Source organism: Orycteropus afer, unplaced genomic scaffold, assembly GCF_000298275.1.
Source record: "Orycteropus afer afer isolate SDZICR_OR568_19922 unplaced genomic scaffold, OryAfe1.0 scaffold00050, whole genome shotgun sequence".
Taxonomy (NCBI): Eukaryota; Metazoa; Chordata; class Mammalia; order Tubulidentata; family Orycteropodidae; genus Orycteropus; species Orycteropus afer.
This window is the reverse complement of record NW_006921637.1, coordinates 14,496,013-14,514,404: the sequence shown is the minus strand read 5'-3', so window position 1 is coordinate 14,514,404 and position 18,392 is coordinate 14,496,013.

Below are 18,392 nucleotides of genomic sequence, written 5' to 3'. Positions count from 1 at the left end.
AATTCTGCATCCTTTCCTTCAAGGCTCAGGGGTCCACGATTATCTTCTGTGTCTGTGTTAATTGGTTTCCCTTTTCTTTGTTGAAGAGGGTCTGTGCAATCCTTCTGCCTAGTCCGCCTCCTCTGTTTAATTTTTGAACAGTCTATTCTATAAGGATATTGTCCTGTTTCCTTTCCATTTGGCATTTCTATGCTTAGAACTTTTATTCTGTTTGCTTTGTTGCTGGTGTTGTGTGACTCCCTTGTTTCTTTGTGTGCAATGTTTTATGAGCTTATTTTGAGCATCTATTTCTGATTTGGGTTTTAAGTGTTGATGTCAAGTGTGCTGATTTTAATTTGTTATTCTCTGTTGTGTTTTCTGTATTGGAGAGACTTCCTTAAGCATTTCTTACAGGGTTGGTCTGGTTTTCACAAAATCCCTTAATTTCTGTTTGTCTGAGGAAGTCTTGATTTCAACCCTTATATTTGGGGACAATTTGGCTAGATAGAGAATTCTTGGTTGGAAGTTCTTTTCCTTCAGTTTTTTATATATGCTGTCCCACTGCCTTCTTGCTGGCATGGTTTCTGCTGAGTAATCAGAATTGAGTCTACTTGCTTGTCAATTGTAGCTGACATTTCTTTTTCCCCGGGCTGCTCACAAGATTCTTTCTTTGTCTTTGGTTTTGGAGAGTTTGATTATGATATGTCTCGGTGACTTTCTCTTGGAATCTATCCTGTATGGGGTTCATTGAGCTTCTTGGACAGATATCTTTTCTTCCATCCTTTTTTTGTTCTGGTATTCCAATGAGGAGTAGGTTGTTTTTTTTTTCATGTCATCTCATGTAACTTTTAGGTTCTCTTCCTTTCTCTTAAACCTTTGTTGTGATTTTTCTTCATACAGGCTCACATCAAGGGCTTTGTTTTTTAGTTGGAAAATGTGTTCTTCAGTCAGTTCTAGTCTATTCTTTTGACCTTCCACTAAGTTGTGTAACTGTAACTTTAGTGTTCATCTTCTGGATTTCTAATTGCTGTTTTTGTATGAGTTCTGATTGTGTATTAATCTTGTTATTTTGTTCTTGAATGGTTTTCCTGAATTCTTCCAGGGTACTGTCTGTGTTCTCCTTGATTATGTTTGTGATTTCCTTGAACTCTTGTAGAGTTCTATATACATATCTCCTGAATTCCATCTGGGATAATTCAATTGTCTATTCTTCATCCATGTTAAATAAGTCTTTAGTCAGGGATTTTACTTTTATTACCTTTCCTGTTGTTTTGTTTGATTTGAGGTTGTCTGTTGTTTCTTAGACATTTTGATGTTGTTGTCTTTAACTGTCAGCTGTGTATTGATTTATTTCACCCTGATTTGATGTTTAAATCTATTTGCAAGGCTGGGGCTGGTGTATTTTATTTTTTTGGTTATTAATTAAGGTGTGTTGGGTTGCTCTGTAGTTTTCTTTATGTTGATGGAATCACTGTTGGGAATGTGGATGCAGGTCTCTGTTAGTTGTGAAGGGGATTTGGCTTGTAACAAGCAGGTGTTGTGGTGGCTTAATATAGTTTTCTTAGCTCAGTTCCCAAGGTTACTATCAGAAGCTCCTGATGTGGGTATTTCGAGACCCTGAAGTCACTGTTGGTTCTGTGGTGTCCTTTTTTTTTTTTCTGTGTGACTCTTTCCTGTACTAATAAAGAATTTTCCATGTTTCTGCCTCTCCATCTGCACCGCCAGCTGGGCAAGTTTGTTTATTTTACCTTGCTGTTTATTCTGCCTCCTCCTTTTGTTTTCCTTCTCAATCACCACTAAATCTGGTCCACAGTAACTTACTGAGCTGTTCACAGCTCCTGAATCCCTACTTCACACTGCTGCACCCACTTTTTCAGGAATTAAGATGCTAGAGGAAATAGATGTGTGGACTATAGGTATGATGCCATCTTCTGCTCCCCCTGGAGCACTTTCATTGGGTGCAAAGATACTAATTATGGTGATGTCTTCGTGGTCATTTGGTCCTTTTAGAATCATTTAATATCCTTCTTTGTCTCTTATGCTGTTTTTCACCTTCAAGTCTATTTTATCAGGAATTAATATTGCCACTCCTGCTCTTTTTTGGCCCACCAGCTGCTCTGGAAGAAAGATTGGGCAAACTACTTCTGTAGTGATACTGCCTCAGAAACCCAAGGAGGGGTCGCTATGAGTCAGATCTGACTTGATGGAAGTAAATTTATTTATTTATTTATTTTTGGTTTGGCTCTTTTTTGGTTGCCATTAGCTTGGTATATTTTTTTCCTACCCCTTATTTTTTAACTTGTTTTTATGTTTGTGTCTAAGGTAGGTCTCCTGTAGGCAGCATATCAACGGGTCTTCTTTTTTTTTATCCAATCTGCCACTCTCTTCCTCTTGACTGGTACATTTAGTCCATTCACATTGAGTGTAATTAGTGATTGGTATGAACTGATTGCTGTCATTCTATTGTGTTTTTTGTTGTGTTGGTGATTTCCTTGTTCCAAATATTTTTCTGTGCTGAGCTCATTTTGTTATCAGGGTTTCTTCTCTTTTCTTCATTACTATTGGTTTTGTGCTTACTAACTTCATGTGTTTTTCTTCTTTCTGAGTTTGCTTAGGGGGATTGTTATTTTTCTTTGTGGTTACCCTGAAGTAAATTCTTTCCTCCTTAATTTTTGAACAGTCAGTTCTATAAAGACATTGTCCTTTCTACCTCTCCCTTTGGAAGGTTTGTAATTAAAGCTTTTATTCCCTCGATTTGCTTTGCTGCTGGTGTTGTCTGCAGATGGGCTCACTTTTTTCACTGTACACATTATTTTATGAGCTTTTTTGGAGCATGTGTTTCTTGTTTGGTTTCTAAGTGGTGATGTCAAGTGTCCTGATTTTAATTTGTTGTTCTGTGTTGTGGATTCTCTATTGAAAGGACTCCCTTTAGCATTTCTTGTAGGGTTGGTCTGTTTTTCAAAAATTCCCTTAATTTCTATTTGTCTGAGAATGTCTTGATTTCAGCCTAATATTTGCGGGGCAGTGTGGCTGGATATAGAATTATTGGTTGGAAGTTCTTTTCCTTCAATATTTTATATATGCCATCCCATTGCCTTCTTGCCTTCATGGCTTCTGCTGAGAAATCAGAACATAGTTTTATTGGTTGTACATTGTAGGTGACATTTTGGTTTTCCTTAGCTGCTCCCAAGATTCTCTCTTTGCCTTTGGTTTTGGAGAGTATGATTATGATATGTCTTGGTGACTTTCTCTTGGGATCTATCTATCCTGTATGGGGTTCATTGAGCATCTTGGACATATATCTTTTCTTTCTTCGTGATGTGGGGGAAATTTTCTGTTAGCAAGTCTTCCACAGTTTTCTCAGTGGTTTTCTTTCTTTTGCCTCCTGTTGTTCTGGTATTCCAATGGTGTGCATGTTGTTTCTTTTCATGTCATCCCATATAACTCTTAGGTTCTCTTCATCTGTCTTAAATCTTTGTTCTGAATTTTCTTCATTCAGGTTGGTGTCAAGGGCTTTGTCTTCTAGTTGGGAAATACATTTTTCAGCCAGTTCTAGTGTACTGCTTTGTCTTTCTACTGTGTTTGTCTAACTGTAATTTTAGTGTTCATCTTCTGGATTGCTAACTGCTGTTTTTGTATAAGCTCTGATTGTGTATTAATCTTGTTATTTTGTTCTTGAATAATTTTCCTGAATTCTTCCAGGGTACTGTCTGTGTTCTCCTTGATTATGTTTATGGTTTCCTTGAGCTCTTGGAGGGTCCTATACATATATATATATACATATATACATATACACACACACACATATATATATACATACATTATATATATATACCTTCTGAATTCCTTGAATTTCTTCTCAGATAGTTCTATTCCTTATTCTTTCATGGTAGATAGTTTTTAGCTTGGGGTTTTATTTCTACTGTGTTTTCTTGTTTTATTTTTGTTGTTGTTGTTGTCATTTGTTTGTTTGATTTGAGGTTGTCCATTGCTCCCTAGACATTTTGAAGTTGACTTTAATTGTTAGTTATATATTAATTTGTTTCATCCTGACTTTATGTTTTACTATATCTGGAAGTGTGAGACAGGTGTACTTTTTTGGTTATTAACTCGGTTGTACTGGGTTGCTCTCCATCTCTATGTTGGTGGGGATGTGGGTGCAGGTCTCTATTTTTTGTGAAGGGTAATTGGAGTTAGGTCAAGCAGGTGTTGACCACTGACTGTTGCTGTTTCTGTGGCACAGAAGTTATTGGTGTTACCTATTGGGTGAGGTGTTCAGTGTAATAACTCCTGTTGCCTGGTGGTAGTTTAACGTGTTTCTTTTACTGGGTGAGGCAAAGGAGAAAAGGAAAAAGAAAAAAAAAAAAGGCATCAATAGTGAGTTCCCATTTTCCATGTTTGGGCAAGATAGCTCAGACTCTGCCAAGACAGACAGTGTACTTTGTGTCTTCTTGAGCTAACTTCTAATGATGACATCCTATTGTCAATCAAAGATCCATGGCTCAAAATTAACAGGCTCCAATGCATAGAGGGCCACCACTTTCCACTTGGATTGAGAAGTCACGAAAACCTAGTACCACAGTTCACTCTGTGCTAAAAGGGGGTCATGGAAGAGTTGAACCCCCTGCCCACTGCTGTGAAATCACTCCAGGGCTTTGCCTACTCAGAGGGTGTTTCTCCCTTTCCCCCACTTCTTTCTGGACTTTATGGTAGCCCAAGCCCAATAAGATTATCCACTCATTTAGCTCCCAAAGTCACTGCCAAAAACTCCTGGTGTGGGTATTCTGAGTTCCCAATACCTCTGTGGGTTCCATGATTTTTCCCCCTCCTTTTCTCTGCCCACCCTTTGTGTTTCTAATGAGTCTTCTCCTTCTCTGCTGGCTACATGAGTTTATTTTCCCCAGTTGTTTAATCTGTTCTATTTTTTTCCACCTTCACTAAATATTTTAGCTTCTTCTTAGTTAATCGTAATTCCAGTATCATTATATCTATCTGCTTTACCTAGTTATTCAGGGATTATGTTGCTCAAGGGAACAAATGTGTGGGCTATAGGTAAAATGCCATCTTCTACCTTGAGTGTCTATTAAAAATAATGTTTGTGATTGTTCTTGCATATATGCATGTTTTCCATATTGAGAAATTTCCCTTCTATTCCTATTTTACTGAGAGTTTTTAATAGGAAAGGGTATAGGGTTTTATCAAATGCCCTTTCTACATTGATTGATATAATCATATGTTTTTTTTTCCTTTGTTCTATTTATGTAATTGATTACAATGATTGTTTTTCTAATGCTGAACCATCCTTTTATACCTAGTAGTTATCCCTCTTGATTGTGATTTTTTTTTTTTTTTTTTTTTTAATATTGTGTTGGATTGTATCTACATTAATACAGGATATTGGTCTGTAGTTTTCCTTTTTAGTGGTATCTCTACCTGGCTTTGGTGTCACGGTTATGCTTGCTTCTAGAGTGAATTTGAGCATATTCTATCATTTGCAATATTTTAGAAGTATAGGTTTCTGCTCTTCTCTGAATGTTTGATAGAATTCCCTAGTGTAGCCATCTGAGCTAGGAGTTTTATTTGTAGGGGGTTTATTTTATGACCTGCTCATTTTCTTCTTTTTATATTGTCTGCTCAAAATTTCTCTCTCAGTCTGTGTTAGTAGGTAAGTCTCATGTTTCTAGAAATTTGTCCTTTTTTTATTTTTAGGTTTTTGAATTTCTGGAGTGCAATTATTCATAGTATTCTGTTATTATTATTATTTATTTCAATTTGTTCTGTTGCTATGTTGCCCATTTCATGTCTTTTTAGTGTTATTTGCATCTTCTTTTTCTCTTTAGTTAAATTTGCCAGGTGTTTGTTGATTTTGTTAATCTTTTCAAAGAAACAGTTTCTAGTCTTGTTGATTTTTCCTTTCTTTTTTGTATTCTACTTTATTTAATTCTGCTCTGATCTTTATTATTTCTTTTCTTCTGGAGATTGTCAGTGTCTTTTGTTGCTCTGTTTCTAATTGTTGGAGTTGTTGAGCTAAGGTGTTGATTTTGATTCTTTCTTCTTTTTTGATGTGTGTATTTACTGCCATAAATTGATCTCTAAATAGTGCTTTTGCTGTGTCCTAAAGTTTTTGTATGTTGTGTTCTCATTCTCACTTATTTCAAGGAATTTATTTATTTATTATTGTATTTCTTTGGTTACCCGGTAGTTCTTGAGAAGTGTATTATTCAGTTTCCATGTATGTGTTTTTTTTTTCCTTTGTTCTCACTATTATTGATTTTTAATTCTATAGCACTGTGATCTGAGATGATGCTTTGTAGTATTTTAATGTTTCTAAATTTATTGAGACTTGTTTTGTGGCCTAACATATAGTCTATTCTGGAAAATGATACATGTGTACTGGGAAACAATGTCCATTGTGCTTTTATTGGGTGAAGCATTCTGTATATATGTATGAGGTGGAGTTGGTTGTGTTTTTGAGATCTTCTGTATTGTTGTTTATTTTTTTTCCCTAAGTGTTCTGTCCTTCATTAAAGTGGTGTGTTAAAGTCTCCTATAACTATTGTAAAATTGTCTGTTTCTCCTTTCATTTCAGTTAATGTTGCTTTATGTATTGGAGCTCTTTCATTTGGTGCATAGATGTTCATTATGGTGCTGTCCTCTTGGTCAAATGACACTTTTAACATCCTGTAAAGCTCTTCTTTGTCCCTTATGCTGGTTTTCACTTTCAAGTCTATTTTATAAAAAGTTAATATTTCCACTCCTGCTCCTTTTTGGTTGCCATTTGCTTGATATATCTTTTTGCAGCCCTTGATTTTAAATTTATTTTTTTATCTTTGTGTCTAAGGTGGGTCTCTTGTAGGCAGCATATAAATGTATCTTGTCTTTTCCAGTTTGACACTCTCTTTCTCTTGACTGGTGCATTTAGTCAATGCACATACAGTGTAATTAACAATAGGCATGATAAATTGCTGTAATTCCTTTGTGCTTTTTGTTATTTTGTTGGTGTTTTTTTTTGTTTGTTTGTTTGTTTGTTTGTTGTTGTACCAAATATTTTTCTGAGCTGAGTTCATTTTATTATCATTTTTCCCCCACTTTTCTTCATTGTTGTTGGTTTTGTGTTTACTAAGTCCTTGTGATTTTCTTCTCTTTGTTAGAAGGCTTGTAACTTTCTGGTTACACTGTAATTTATTCTTATCTCCCTAAGTCTGGAACAGTCTATTCTATATAGACATTGTCCTGACTTTCTTTCCATTTGGAAGTTTTGTAATTATACTACTATTCCCTCTATTTGCTTTGCTATTGGTGTCATTTACAGATTGACTCCTCGATTTTGCTATTTACATTTTTGTAAGCTTATTTTAGTTTTGAAAGTTCTTTCTTTCTTTCTTTTTTTGTTTTGTTATAAGGACTCCCTTTAGCATTTCTCGTAGTATTGGTCTTGTTTTTACAAATTTCCTTAATTTCTGTTTGTCTGGAAATGTCTTGATTTCACCCTCATAGTTGAGGGACATTTTGGCTGGATATGTCATTATTGGTTGGCAATTCTTTTCCTTCAGCTTACTATATATTTCATCCCATTACCCTTTTGCCTGTATGGTTTCTTCTTAGAAATTAGAGGGTAGTCTTATTGGTTGTGCCTTTCCTGAGTTGCTCTCAAAATTTGTTCCTTGTCTTTGCTTTTGGAAAGTTTGATTATGATGTCTTGGTGACTTTCTCTTGAGATCTATCCTTATGGGGTTTGTTGAGCTTCTTGGATGGATATCATTTTGTTTTTCATGATACTGGGCAAGTGTTTTGCTAGCAATTTTTCAACCATTTTCTTTCTTTTCTTCTCCTCTTGTTTTGGAATTCCATCTAGGTATATGTTATTTCTTTTCATATTACCCCATGTAACTTTCAGGTTTTCTTCATTTTTTTATAATTCTTTTCTGACTTTTCCTTATTCAAGTGGATGTCAAGGGATTTGTCTTGTAGCTGGGAAATGTGTTATTCAGCCAATTTGAGTCTGCTCTTTTGTCCTTCCAATATTTTATCTATCTCCATTATTTTAGTGTTCATCTTTTAGATTTCTAATTGCTGTATTAGTGTGATTTCTTATTGTTTATTTACTTTGTCATTTTGCTCTTGTATGGTTATCCTGTATAACTCAAGGGTATTGTTTGTTATTCTTCTTGCTTCTATTTATAGTTTCCATGAGCTGTTGGAAGGTTATATGTTATATGTGTGTGTGTGTGTGTGTGTGTATGCAATGTAGTAAATTACCTGGTATGGCTTTTGTAGCCATAAGTCTTTGTAAACTCAGTGGTGTAATGAGCAAGTGAGGAGCTTTTGATTGTAAATGTTATCCACCTGGGGTATTTCTGTTGGCTGTGACACAAAGCAATGTTCTGGGAGGTTCATTCTCTCTCAGGTGCTTAGAATTCTGGTGTTATGATTGGTTAGTTTGGCCACTCTGCCAGACTCAAAAGGAGCCCTCCTAGAGGCAGAGGTCTCTCTGACTGCTGGCTGAAGAAGGACACACTCCTGAGAGACACACGCTGCTGGGAAAGAGATGCAAGAAATGTGCATTGCTGAGAGAGACACCAAGGGACCCGCACTGCTGGGAGAGAGACTGTGAGAGACTGTGGGCTGAGAGATGGCAGGCTGGGAGAGAGACAGTATTTTTCCTGAACTCGAATTGTAGCCTGATGCTTCCCTAATAAACCCCATAATCTGTGAGTTCTGTGTGGCCACTGCAGTGAATTATCAAGCCCAGAAGAAAGGTGGTGAGTGCTGTGGGAAGAATGGTTGGTGTCAGGGTTGGTGAAAGAGCTGGAGAGAGGCAGCATGTCTGGCCTCGCAGGAATAGGCCTTGGGCTACTGATGGTGATTCTGTCTTCCTATTGTGTGGTTAGAGGAGGTCAAAAGATGTGGCCTCCTTGCCCTTTTAGCAATATGCATATATATGTATGTATGTATGTTGTTGTTTTAGGTGCTGTCGAGTCATCTCTGACTCATAGCAACCCCATGTACAGCAGAATGAAACACTGCTTGGTCCTGCGCCAGCTCCACGATCCCTGCTATACTTGAGCCCATCATCCCAGCCACCATGTCAATCCATCCTGTTGAAGGCCTCCCCCTCTTTTGTCAACCCTCCACCTTACCAAGCATGACATCCTTCTCCAGGGAATGGTCCCTTCTGAAAACATGACCAAAATAGGTGAGATAAAGTCTGGCCATTCTCGCTTCCAAGGAGCATTTCGGGTGCACTTCCTCCAGGACAGATCTGTTAGTTCTTTTGGCAGTCCATGGTACCTTCAGCATTCTTAGCCAGCACCACAACTTAAAAGCATCAACTCTTCTTCGGTCTTCCTTATTCATTTTCCAGCTGTCACATGCATATGAGGCAATTGACAATATCATGGCTTGTATCAGGCGCACCTTAGTCTCCAAGGAGACGTCTTTGCTCCTCAGCATTTGAAACAGTTCCTTCGCAGTTGAATTTCCCAATGCTATACATCATCTAATGTTCTGACTGCTGCTTCCATTGGCATCGATTGTAGAACCAAGCAAAGTGAATTCTTTCACAACGTCAATCTTCTTCTCTCCATTTATTGTGATGCTGCTCATTGGTCCAGTTGTGAGGATTTTTGCTTTCTTTATATTGAGACGTAATCCCTACTGCAGACTGTATTCTTCAGCCTTCATCAGTAAGTGCCTGAAGTCATCCTCACTTTCAGCAATCAAAGTTGTATTGTCTGCATATCTCAGGTTGTTACTGATTCTTCCTCCAATCCTGATGCCATGTTTTTCTTCATATAGTCCAGCTTCTCAGATTATTTGCTTGGCATATAGATTGAATAAGTATGGGGAAAGGATACAACCCTGACACACTCCCTTCCTGATTTTAAACCATGTAGTGTCCCCTTGTTCCATTCGAATGACAGCCTCCTGGTCAAGGTACAGGTTCCTCATGAGTATAATCAAGTGTTCAGGAATTCCCATTCTTCTCAATGTTATCCATAATTTGTCATGATCCAGACAATCAAATGCCTTTGCATAGTCAATAAAACACAAGTAGACATCTTTCTGGTATTCTTTGCCTTGAGCCAAGATCCATCTGACAACAGCTATGATATTCCTTGTTCCACGTCCTCTTCTGAATCCAGCTTGCACCTCTGGAAGTTCTCTGTCAATATACTGCTGCAACAGATTATAATTATCTTTATTACTGAAGATAATTCAAAAACGGTTGCAGCAGTATATGTATGTATATATGTATATATATGTGTATATACACATGTGTGTGTAATGTTATTGTTGTTGTTGTTAGGTGCTCTCAAGTTGTCTCTGACTCAAAGTGACCCTATATATAACAGAACAAAATACTGCCTGGGCCTGTGTCAGTCTCACAATCCCTATTATACCTGAGCCCATCACTGCAGCCACTGTGTCAATCTATCTCATTGAGGGCCTTCCCCTCTTTCATTGACTGTCCACTTTACTAAGCATGACATCCTTTTCCAGAGAATGGTCCCTGCTGACAACATGACCAAAGTAGGTTAGATGAAGTCTGGCCATTCTTGCTTCCAAGGAGCATTCTAGCTGCTCTTCCTCCAGGACAGATTTGTTAGTTCTTTTAGCAGTCCACGGTACTTCCCGCATTCTTTGCCAATACCACAACTCAAAAGCATCAGCTCTTCTTTGGTCTTCCTTATTCATTGTCCAGCTTTCATATGCATATGAATGATTGAAAATACCATGATCAGGCACATCTTAGTCTTCAAGGAGACGTCTTTGCTCTTCAGTGCTTCAAAGAGGCCTTTTGCAACATATTTGCCCAATGCAATATATCTTTTGATGTTTTGACTGCTGCTTCCATTGGAGTTGATTGTAGAACCAAGTAATATGAAGTTTTTGACAACTTCAACCTTTTCTCCATCTTTTATGATGCTGCTTATTGGTACATAACACCCTGCCATCAAGTCGGATCTGACTCATAGTGAACCCTCCTTGGGTTTCTGAGGCAGTATCACTACAGAAGTTGATTGCCCAACCTTCCCTTCTGAGGAGTGGCTGGTGGGTTTGAACCTCCAGCATTCTGGTTAGCAGTCACATGGCTTAGGCACTACACCACAAAAGTATGTATATATATATATATATATATATATATATATATATATACACACACACATATATATACATATATATATATTCCTTATCAGGTAGTTCTGTTACCTCTTCTTCCTTCAAGAGATTTCCTAATTCTTTAGTTTGGACACTTGCTTTCACTATCTTGTCCTGTTTGTTTGTTTTAGTTGATGTTGTCTGTTGTCTCAGAGACATTTTCAAGTTGTTGACTTTATTTGTTGGTTATGTGCTGATTTTTTTCATCCTTGTTTTGTGTTTTTCTTTGTTTAATATATCCAGACGTGGGGGGCAGGCAGGCTCCTTTGGTTGTTAGCTAGGCCATACTAGGTCACTACTCAGCTTTCTCCAGGTTGGTGGAATAACTGGTGGTGTTTTGGGTGCATGTCTGTTTGTCGTGAGTAGGAGCTGCAGTTGGGATAAGTAGGTGTTGTCTCCCATCTATCATTAGTTCCATGCTGCAGGAGCTTTTTCCATCCCTTGATTTTAAATTTATATCTTTGTGTCTAAGGTTGGTCTCTCGTAGGCAGTATATTAATGGGTCTTCTTTTCTTTTCCAGTTTGACACTTTCTTTCTCTTGACTGGTGCATTTAGCCAATTCACATTCAGTGTAATTAATGATAGGTATGATTTATTGCTGTAATTCCTTTGTGTTTTTGTTGTTTTTTTTCTTTGTTGTTGTTCCAAATATTTTTCTGAGGTGAGTTCATTTTATTATCCATTTTTTTTTCACTTTTCTTCATTTTTGTTAGTTTTGTGTTTACTAAGTCCTCATGATTTTCTTCTTTCTTCTTTTGGTTAGAAGTCTTGTAACTTTCTGGTTACAGTGTAATACATTCTTATCTCCCTAAGTTTGTAACAGTCTGTTCTATATAGACATTGTCCTGACTTCCTTTCCATTTGGAAGTTTTGTAGTTATACTATTTATTCCCTCTATTTGCTTTGCTGTTAGTGTCATTTACAGATTAACTCCTCCATTTCTCTATTTACATTTTTGTAAGCTTATTTTAGTTTTGAGAGTTCTTTTCTTTTCTTTCTTTTTGTTAGAAGCACTCCCTTTAGCATTTCTTGTAGTATTGGTCTGGTTTTTATAAATCTCCTTAATTTCTGTTTGTCTGGAAATGTCTTAATTTCACCCTCATAGTTGAGGGACATTTTGGCTGGATATGTCATTCTTGATTGGCAATTCTTTTCCTTCAATATTTTGTATATTTCATCCCATTACCCTCTTGCCTGAATGGTTTCTTCTGAGAAACTCGTCTGTTGGATGAAGTGGTTGGTGTAATATATATGGCTGACTAGTGGAGAGCTAATTCTTCCTCCCATTGGATAAGGCAAGATAAAGAGAGAAAAAAGAAAGAAAACCAAGGACAACAAGAACAGAAGGAAAATCTGATAATATAGACTAAAAAGAAAAAGATGGAAAATAGGGAAAAAGGAAAAAAATAAGAAAAAGGATGGAGGGGTTGGCCAGATCAATGACTGGTAAAAAGGAAAGAAGAGAGGGAAAAGGACTGATTGGAGGGAAGAAAAATGGGGAAAAAGAAAGTAGAAAATAAGGGGAAGGTAAGAATTGAGGAGGGATATTTCTAGTTAAGGATAACCAGTGGCCCTGGGAGCAGGCAGTTGTGGCCGGGTCTGCTCTTTCACTGGAGCACATACCCACATAGGTGAAGGAGACTGGCACAACAAGTCACTTTCAAGAGAGAAGACTTTAGGTGTGTTTCTTTTGTGCTTAGTGTGAGAAAGATCAGCCAGTGATGCAGATGTGGGAGGAACAGATACAACCCCTGGATCTATCTGTTTGGAGTACTTTGCTTTGGGTGGAATTTGACTGTCAATCAAAGACCTATAGTTGAAACCCATCAGCCATCCTGGGGAGAAAGATGAGCCAGCCCTCATCTGAAACAATCCACAAGCCTCAAACACCAAGAGGCAGTTTGACTTCATGGGAAAAAGGGTTGCTAAGGGTTGGAATTGACCTGATAGCAGTTGGTCCAGTCTGGGGTGTGGTTTATTTGGTTAGAGTTCTTCTTCCCTTAACCTACAGGAAGTCTGACCCACTTCCTTATACAATTCTCTCCCACACAATGTCAGCTCATCTTGAAATCCTCCCATTCTGTCCACCGTATTTCTTTAATGTTTTGTGGATTCCATGAATGTTTTCTTTTCTTTTTCTTCCTCTTCACTCTCCTTTTTGTTTGTAATGGCTTCTCTTTACCCAGTCTGGCTTTTTTTTTTTTTTTCCCCAGTCACTGACCTTGCTCCCTTTCCTATCTGCACTCAATCCAATACTTTGTCTTTTCATAAGCTGCTCAGAATTCCAGGATCGTTATTTGTATCAGTTTCATTGATTTTTTATGGATCTCTGTTGTAGAGAGGTCAGGCAGAGTGTGTTAGCAACAAACTCAATTGGCATAACACAGTTTTCAAAGATATTGTTCTACATCCTACTGTGGTGAAAAGTGTCTAGAATCTTAAAAGCTAGTGAGTGACCATTTAAGGGGCATCTATAGGTTCCTCTTCATCCCAAACAAAGAACAATGAAGAAAATCAAAGACACATGAAAACAAATAGTTCAAAGGACTAATGAACCACGCAGGCATCTTCGTCCTTGACCCTGAGACTAGAAATTAATGGTACCCACCTAATCCTATTGACTGCTCTGAAATGATCACAATAGAAGACCCTAGAGAGAATGGGAGAAAAATGTGGAGCAAAACTAAAAGTCATAAAAAAGACCAGGCTTATTGGTCTGATGGAGACTGGTGAAACCATAGAGAATGTGACCCTTAGTTACCCTTCAAGCCTGGAACTGAACTCATCCTATGGCTCAACTTTCAGCCAAGCATTAGACAGGTTTACAAGGATAACAATAACACTAGAGGGGTACACACTGCTTAGGACAATTGCCCACATGAGATATAAAGAGCAGCTTTTGCTCACAGGTAAAGCTCAGAAGCCAGGAAGGGATTGGAAAGGACAATTGAAAACAAGAAGCACAGTGAAAAAGTGGTAAGAGTGCTCTTACGTTGCGGGGGTTGCAATCAATGTCATGAAGCAAAATATGTACATATTGCTGAGTGGAAAACCAATTTGCTCTGCAAACTTTCACTCAAATCTCAATAAAAAGTTAAAAAAAGAAACCATGGCTACAAGTGGATGGAGGGGCAAATTATTAGCAGCCAGTCCAGAAGTAAAGTCGTTATCAGTTGATCTCAGCCAACAGGGAAGGCAGGGTTCACTCAGTCATGTTAAGATTAGTCAATAGTTGATCTTCCATATTTTTTTCTCCTCTTCTCTATATAAGTCCCAATGTATTCAGTTTATTTGAGCCATTTTCCTTTCTGGAATAAAAATGACCTCCCAATATATACCAAAGATCTTGGGCCTGGCACAGGACTGGGCAGTGTTTTGTTTTGCTGTACATATGGTTGCTATGATTCGGAGATGACTTGATGGCACCTAACATAGCAACAACAACATCCCGATATACATATACAATAAACTGCTCAGAATAAACCTTGTGTTCAAATTCTGGTGAGTTTTAATTATTCTTAAAAATTTATACATTCAAATTTTCTTTTTGAAATAAAATTTGTCTTGACAATCACCTGTAGTGGTATGGCTTTGTTGATTTTGTTAAATAATAATCCAAACTGAAAGAAATTTAAATGCAAGGTTTATTCTGAATAGTCATACTATATGCATGCAAGGAGATCACTTCACCTCTAAAAACAAGTGGTCCAAAGTAGGCTAGTTACAATTGTGAAAAAATAAAGGTTTGAATTAGCTAAAACCAGTAATACTTGATTATTTCATAATGAAGTCAGACCAAATGTGGTTCCTTGCCTGGCACGCAATCAGACCAAAACAGTTTACACACCAAGTGATTAAGAGGAGAGAAAATTATTTATTGAAGCAATGCAAGGAGACAGGGGCCAGGACCCAAATCTGACTCCCTGAATGGAGGTCAGGATATAGTTTTGTAAGTTTCAGGAGAGGAGGATTATACATATTCATGAAAACATCAGAAATTTGGGCATGAATTAACTGGGGATTGGCTGAGGCTTCCTTTACCTCAGTTTAAAAGGACAGTTTTTTTTTTTTTTTTTTAATCTCTCTCCCGTAGTGTCTGGTTGTCTGTGAGGATTACTTTGTGTCTGTTTTCTATTGTTTCTGTAAGGACTGCAGGTATTTTGTATCACCAGTGTCTGTGTAAGATTAGCCTCAGCTGAAGTCTCAGCTGAGGCTAGACCAAGCCTCAGCTTGGTCTAGAGTATACTTCTGTTCACTGACCTCATCTGATCATCTCAGGTGTTTATGTGTTTATCTGTATAGCCTAGTGTTTGGTGTTAATGGCAATGCAGTACTGAGGACATATTGGTTGGTATTAGCATCTGTTGTCTATCTCTTATGTGCACAATTTGGTGTCCTCCCGTTTCCTAATGTTATCATGGTGGTCATAGATCTTTCCTGTATATCCCTCCCTCTACCCATGTCAGCGTGTAGGCCCCAACTAGCCCAAAATTAGTCCCTCCCCTCCTTTCTCCATCCTGGTAACATACTAAGTGAGTTCCCTTCACCAGCCAACCCTTCTTTGTCTGTTTACAGTAATAGGCTCATACAGTACTTGTCTTTCTGTCATTAACTTATTTCACTCAGCATAATGTCCTCCAGGTTCATCCATGTTGCAAGAGGATTTGTGTATCCCTCATTGTTCTTTATTGTGGCATGATATTCCATTGTGTGGCTATACCATAATTTGGTTATCCACTCACCCATTGATGGGCATTTAGGTTGTTTCCATCTCTTTGCTATGGTGAATTGTGCTACGATGACATAGGTGGACATATGTCTGTTCGTGTGCTATCTCTCACCTCTTTAGGATATATTCCTAGTAATGGAATTGCTGGATCAAATAGTACTTCTATTTTCAGTTTTTTAAGGAAATGCCATGCCATTTGCCATGGTTGTACCATTTTACAATCCTACCAGCAGTGCATAAGAGTTCCAATCTCTCCACAACCTCTCCAGCATTTGTTATTTTCTGACTTGTTGAACTTTGCTATTATTGCTGGGGTGAGATGATATCTCATTGTTTTGATTTGCATCTCTCTAATGATTAATGATCATGAGTTATTTCTCATGTGTTTGTTGGCTGCCTGTATATCTTCTTTGGTGAAGTGTCTGTTCAAATCTTTTGCCTATTTATGAATTGGGTTATTTGTCTTTTTGGTGTTGAGGTGTTGAAGTTTTCTATAGATTTTGGAGATAAGCCATTTATCAGATATGTCATAGGCAAATATTTTCTCCTAATCTGTTGTGTTATTGTTTGTCGTTATGTGCCATCAAGTTGGACCCGACTCATAGGGACCCCTCCTTGGGTTTCTGAGGCAGTATCACTATGGAAGTAGATTGCCCCATCTTTCTTCTGAGGAGTGGCTGGTGGGTTTGAACCGCCAGCCTTCTGGTTAGCAGTCAAGTGCCTTAGGCTCTATGCTACAAGAGCTCCCAATCTGTAGGTTCTATTTTTACCCTTTTGATGAAATCTTTCGATGCACACAAGCATTTAATTTTTAAAAGACCCCATTCATCTAGTTTCTCTTCTATCTCCTGCATGTTCTGGGTTATGCTTGACAGTCTATGACATAAATTAGGGCTCCCAGATTTGCCCCTATTTTATCTTTGATGAATTTTATAGTTTTGGGTTTTACATTTAAGTCTTTGATCCAGCTTGAGTTTGTTTTTGTGTATGGGGTGAGATATGGGTCAAGTTTCATTTTTCTGCAGGTGGATATCCAGTTTTGCCAGCACCATTTGTTAAAGAGGGTGTCTCTTCCCTATTTAATGGGTTTTGGACCTTTGATCAGGTGTCCATAGATGGATGGGTCTATATCTGGACTTTTGATTCTGTTCCATTGGTCTACCTATCTTTGTAGCAATACTATGCTGTTTTGACTACTGTGGCTGTATAGTAGTTCTTAAGATCCAGGAGTGTGAGACCTCCCACTTTGTTTTACTTCTTGAGAAGTGCTCTGCTTATTCAAGGTCTCTTTCCTTTCTATATGAAATTAGTAATTAGTTTTTCCATGTCCTTAAAAAAAATTGTTGAAATCTGGATTGGGATTGCATTAAATGTATAGATTGATTCAGGTAGTATTGACATTTTCACAATATTTAGTCTATCTATCCATGAACAAGGTGGGTACTTTCATTTATGTAGTGCCCTTGCTGTCTCTTGTAGAAGTGTTTTATAGTTTCCTCTATACAGACCTTTTGTGTCTCTGGTGAGGTTTATTCCTCGATATTTAATCTTTTTTTGTAGCTATAGTAAATGGTATTGCTTCCCTTATTTCTTTATCAGAGGACTCCTTGCCGGTGCAGAGAAATCCAACTGATTTTTGTATGTTGACCTTGTATCCTGCCACTGTGCTGAACCTCTCTATTAGTTCCAGTAGTTTTTTACTGAGTCCCAGGGACAGGTGATTTTTAATGCAGTGTGCTTGCACAATGGATGAGTCACATGGGCTTTTTGTCATCAGCTGATTGGGGCTTGGGTAGAGGGGAGAATGTCAGTTCCTAGCAACTTTGTTCCCATTTGTCTCATTGCTCATGACTGTGGGCCAAAGTTAATTTTCAAGTTGTTTCCTGAAACACACATACTTATCACCTATTTCTAGGGGGAAAACATGGAGAGGATGTGTGAATTGATCTTTCATTCCATTCAGTTCTTAAGGAACTGAGTTATCATGTTTACTTTTCTGCGTCCAACTGAGGTAACAGACAAGATGTGACTGAGTTTTGATTCATGAGGTATTGTGTCTGCCTATCTGTCTTAACAAGGGTGGGGGTGATAGTTGAGCTTTCATTCTATTAAGTTCTCAAGGAACTGAGTTATCATGTTAACTTACCTGCCTCCAACCAAGGATGCAGGCTTGATTTTGATTCTACTTGACTTCAATAACTTACAAATAACTTTCAAACTGTAGGAGAAAAAGACCCAAATTTGAAGGAAAAATGAAAAAGGAGTGCTTTCAAAGTTGGAGATTTCACAGAAACTTTAAATATGTTTTTTTTTTTTTTCTTAGTGAATACAAGTTTCTATGGTGACCAAGTACTTAATGGTCACTGAGTTAACATTAAAAATTAGCTGCTGGAGTTCCAGCAAGATGGCGGACTAGGCAGAAAGATTGCACAGACCCTCTTCAACAAAGTAAAGGAAAACCAATTAACACAGACAAAGAAGATAATCCTGGACCCCTGAGCCTTGAAGGGAAGGATATAG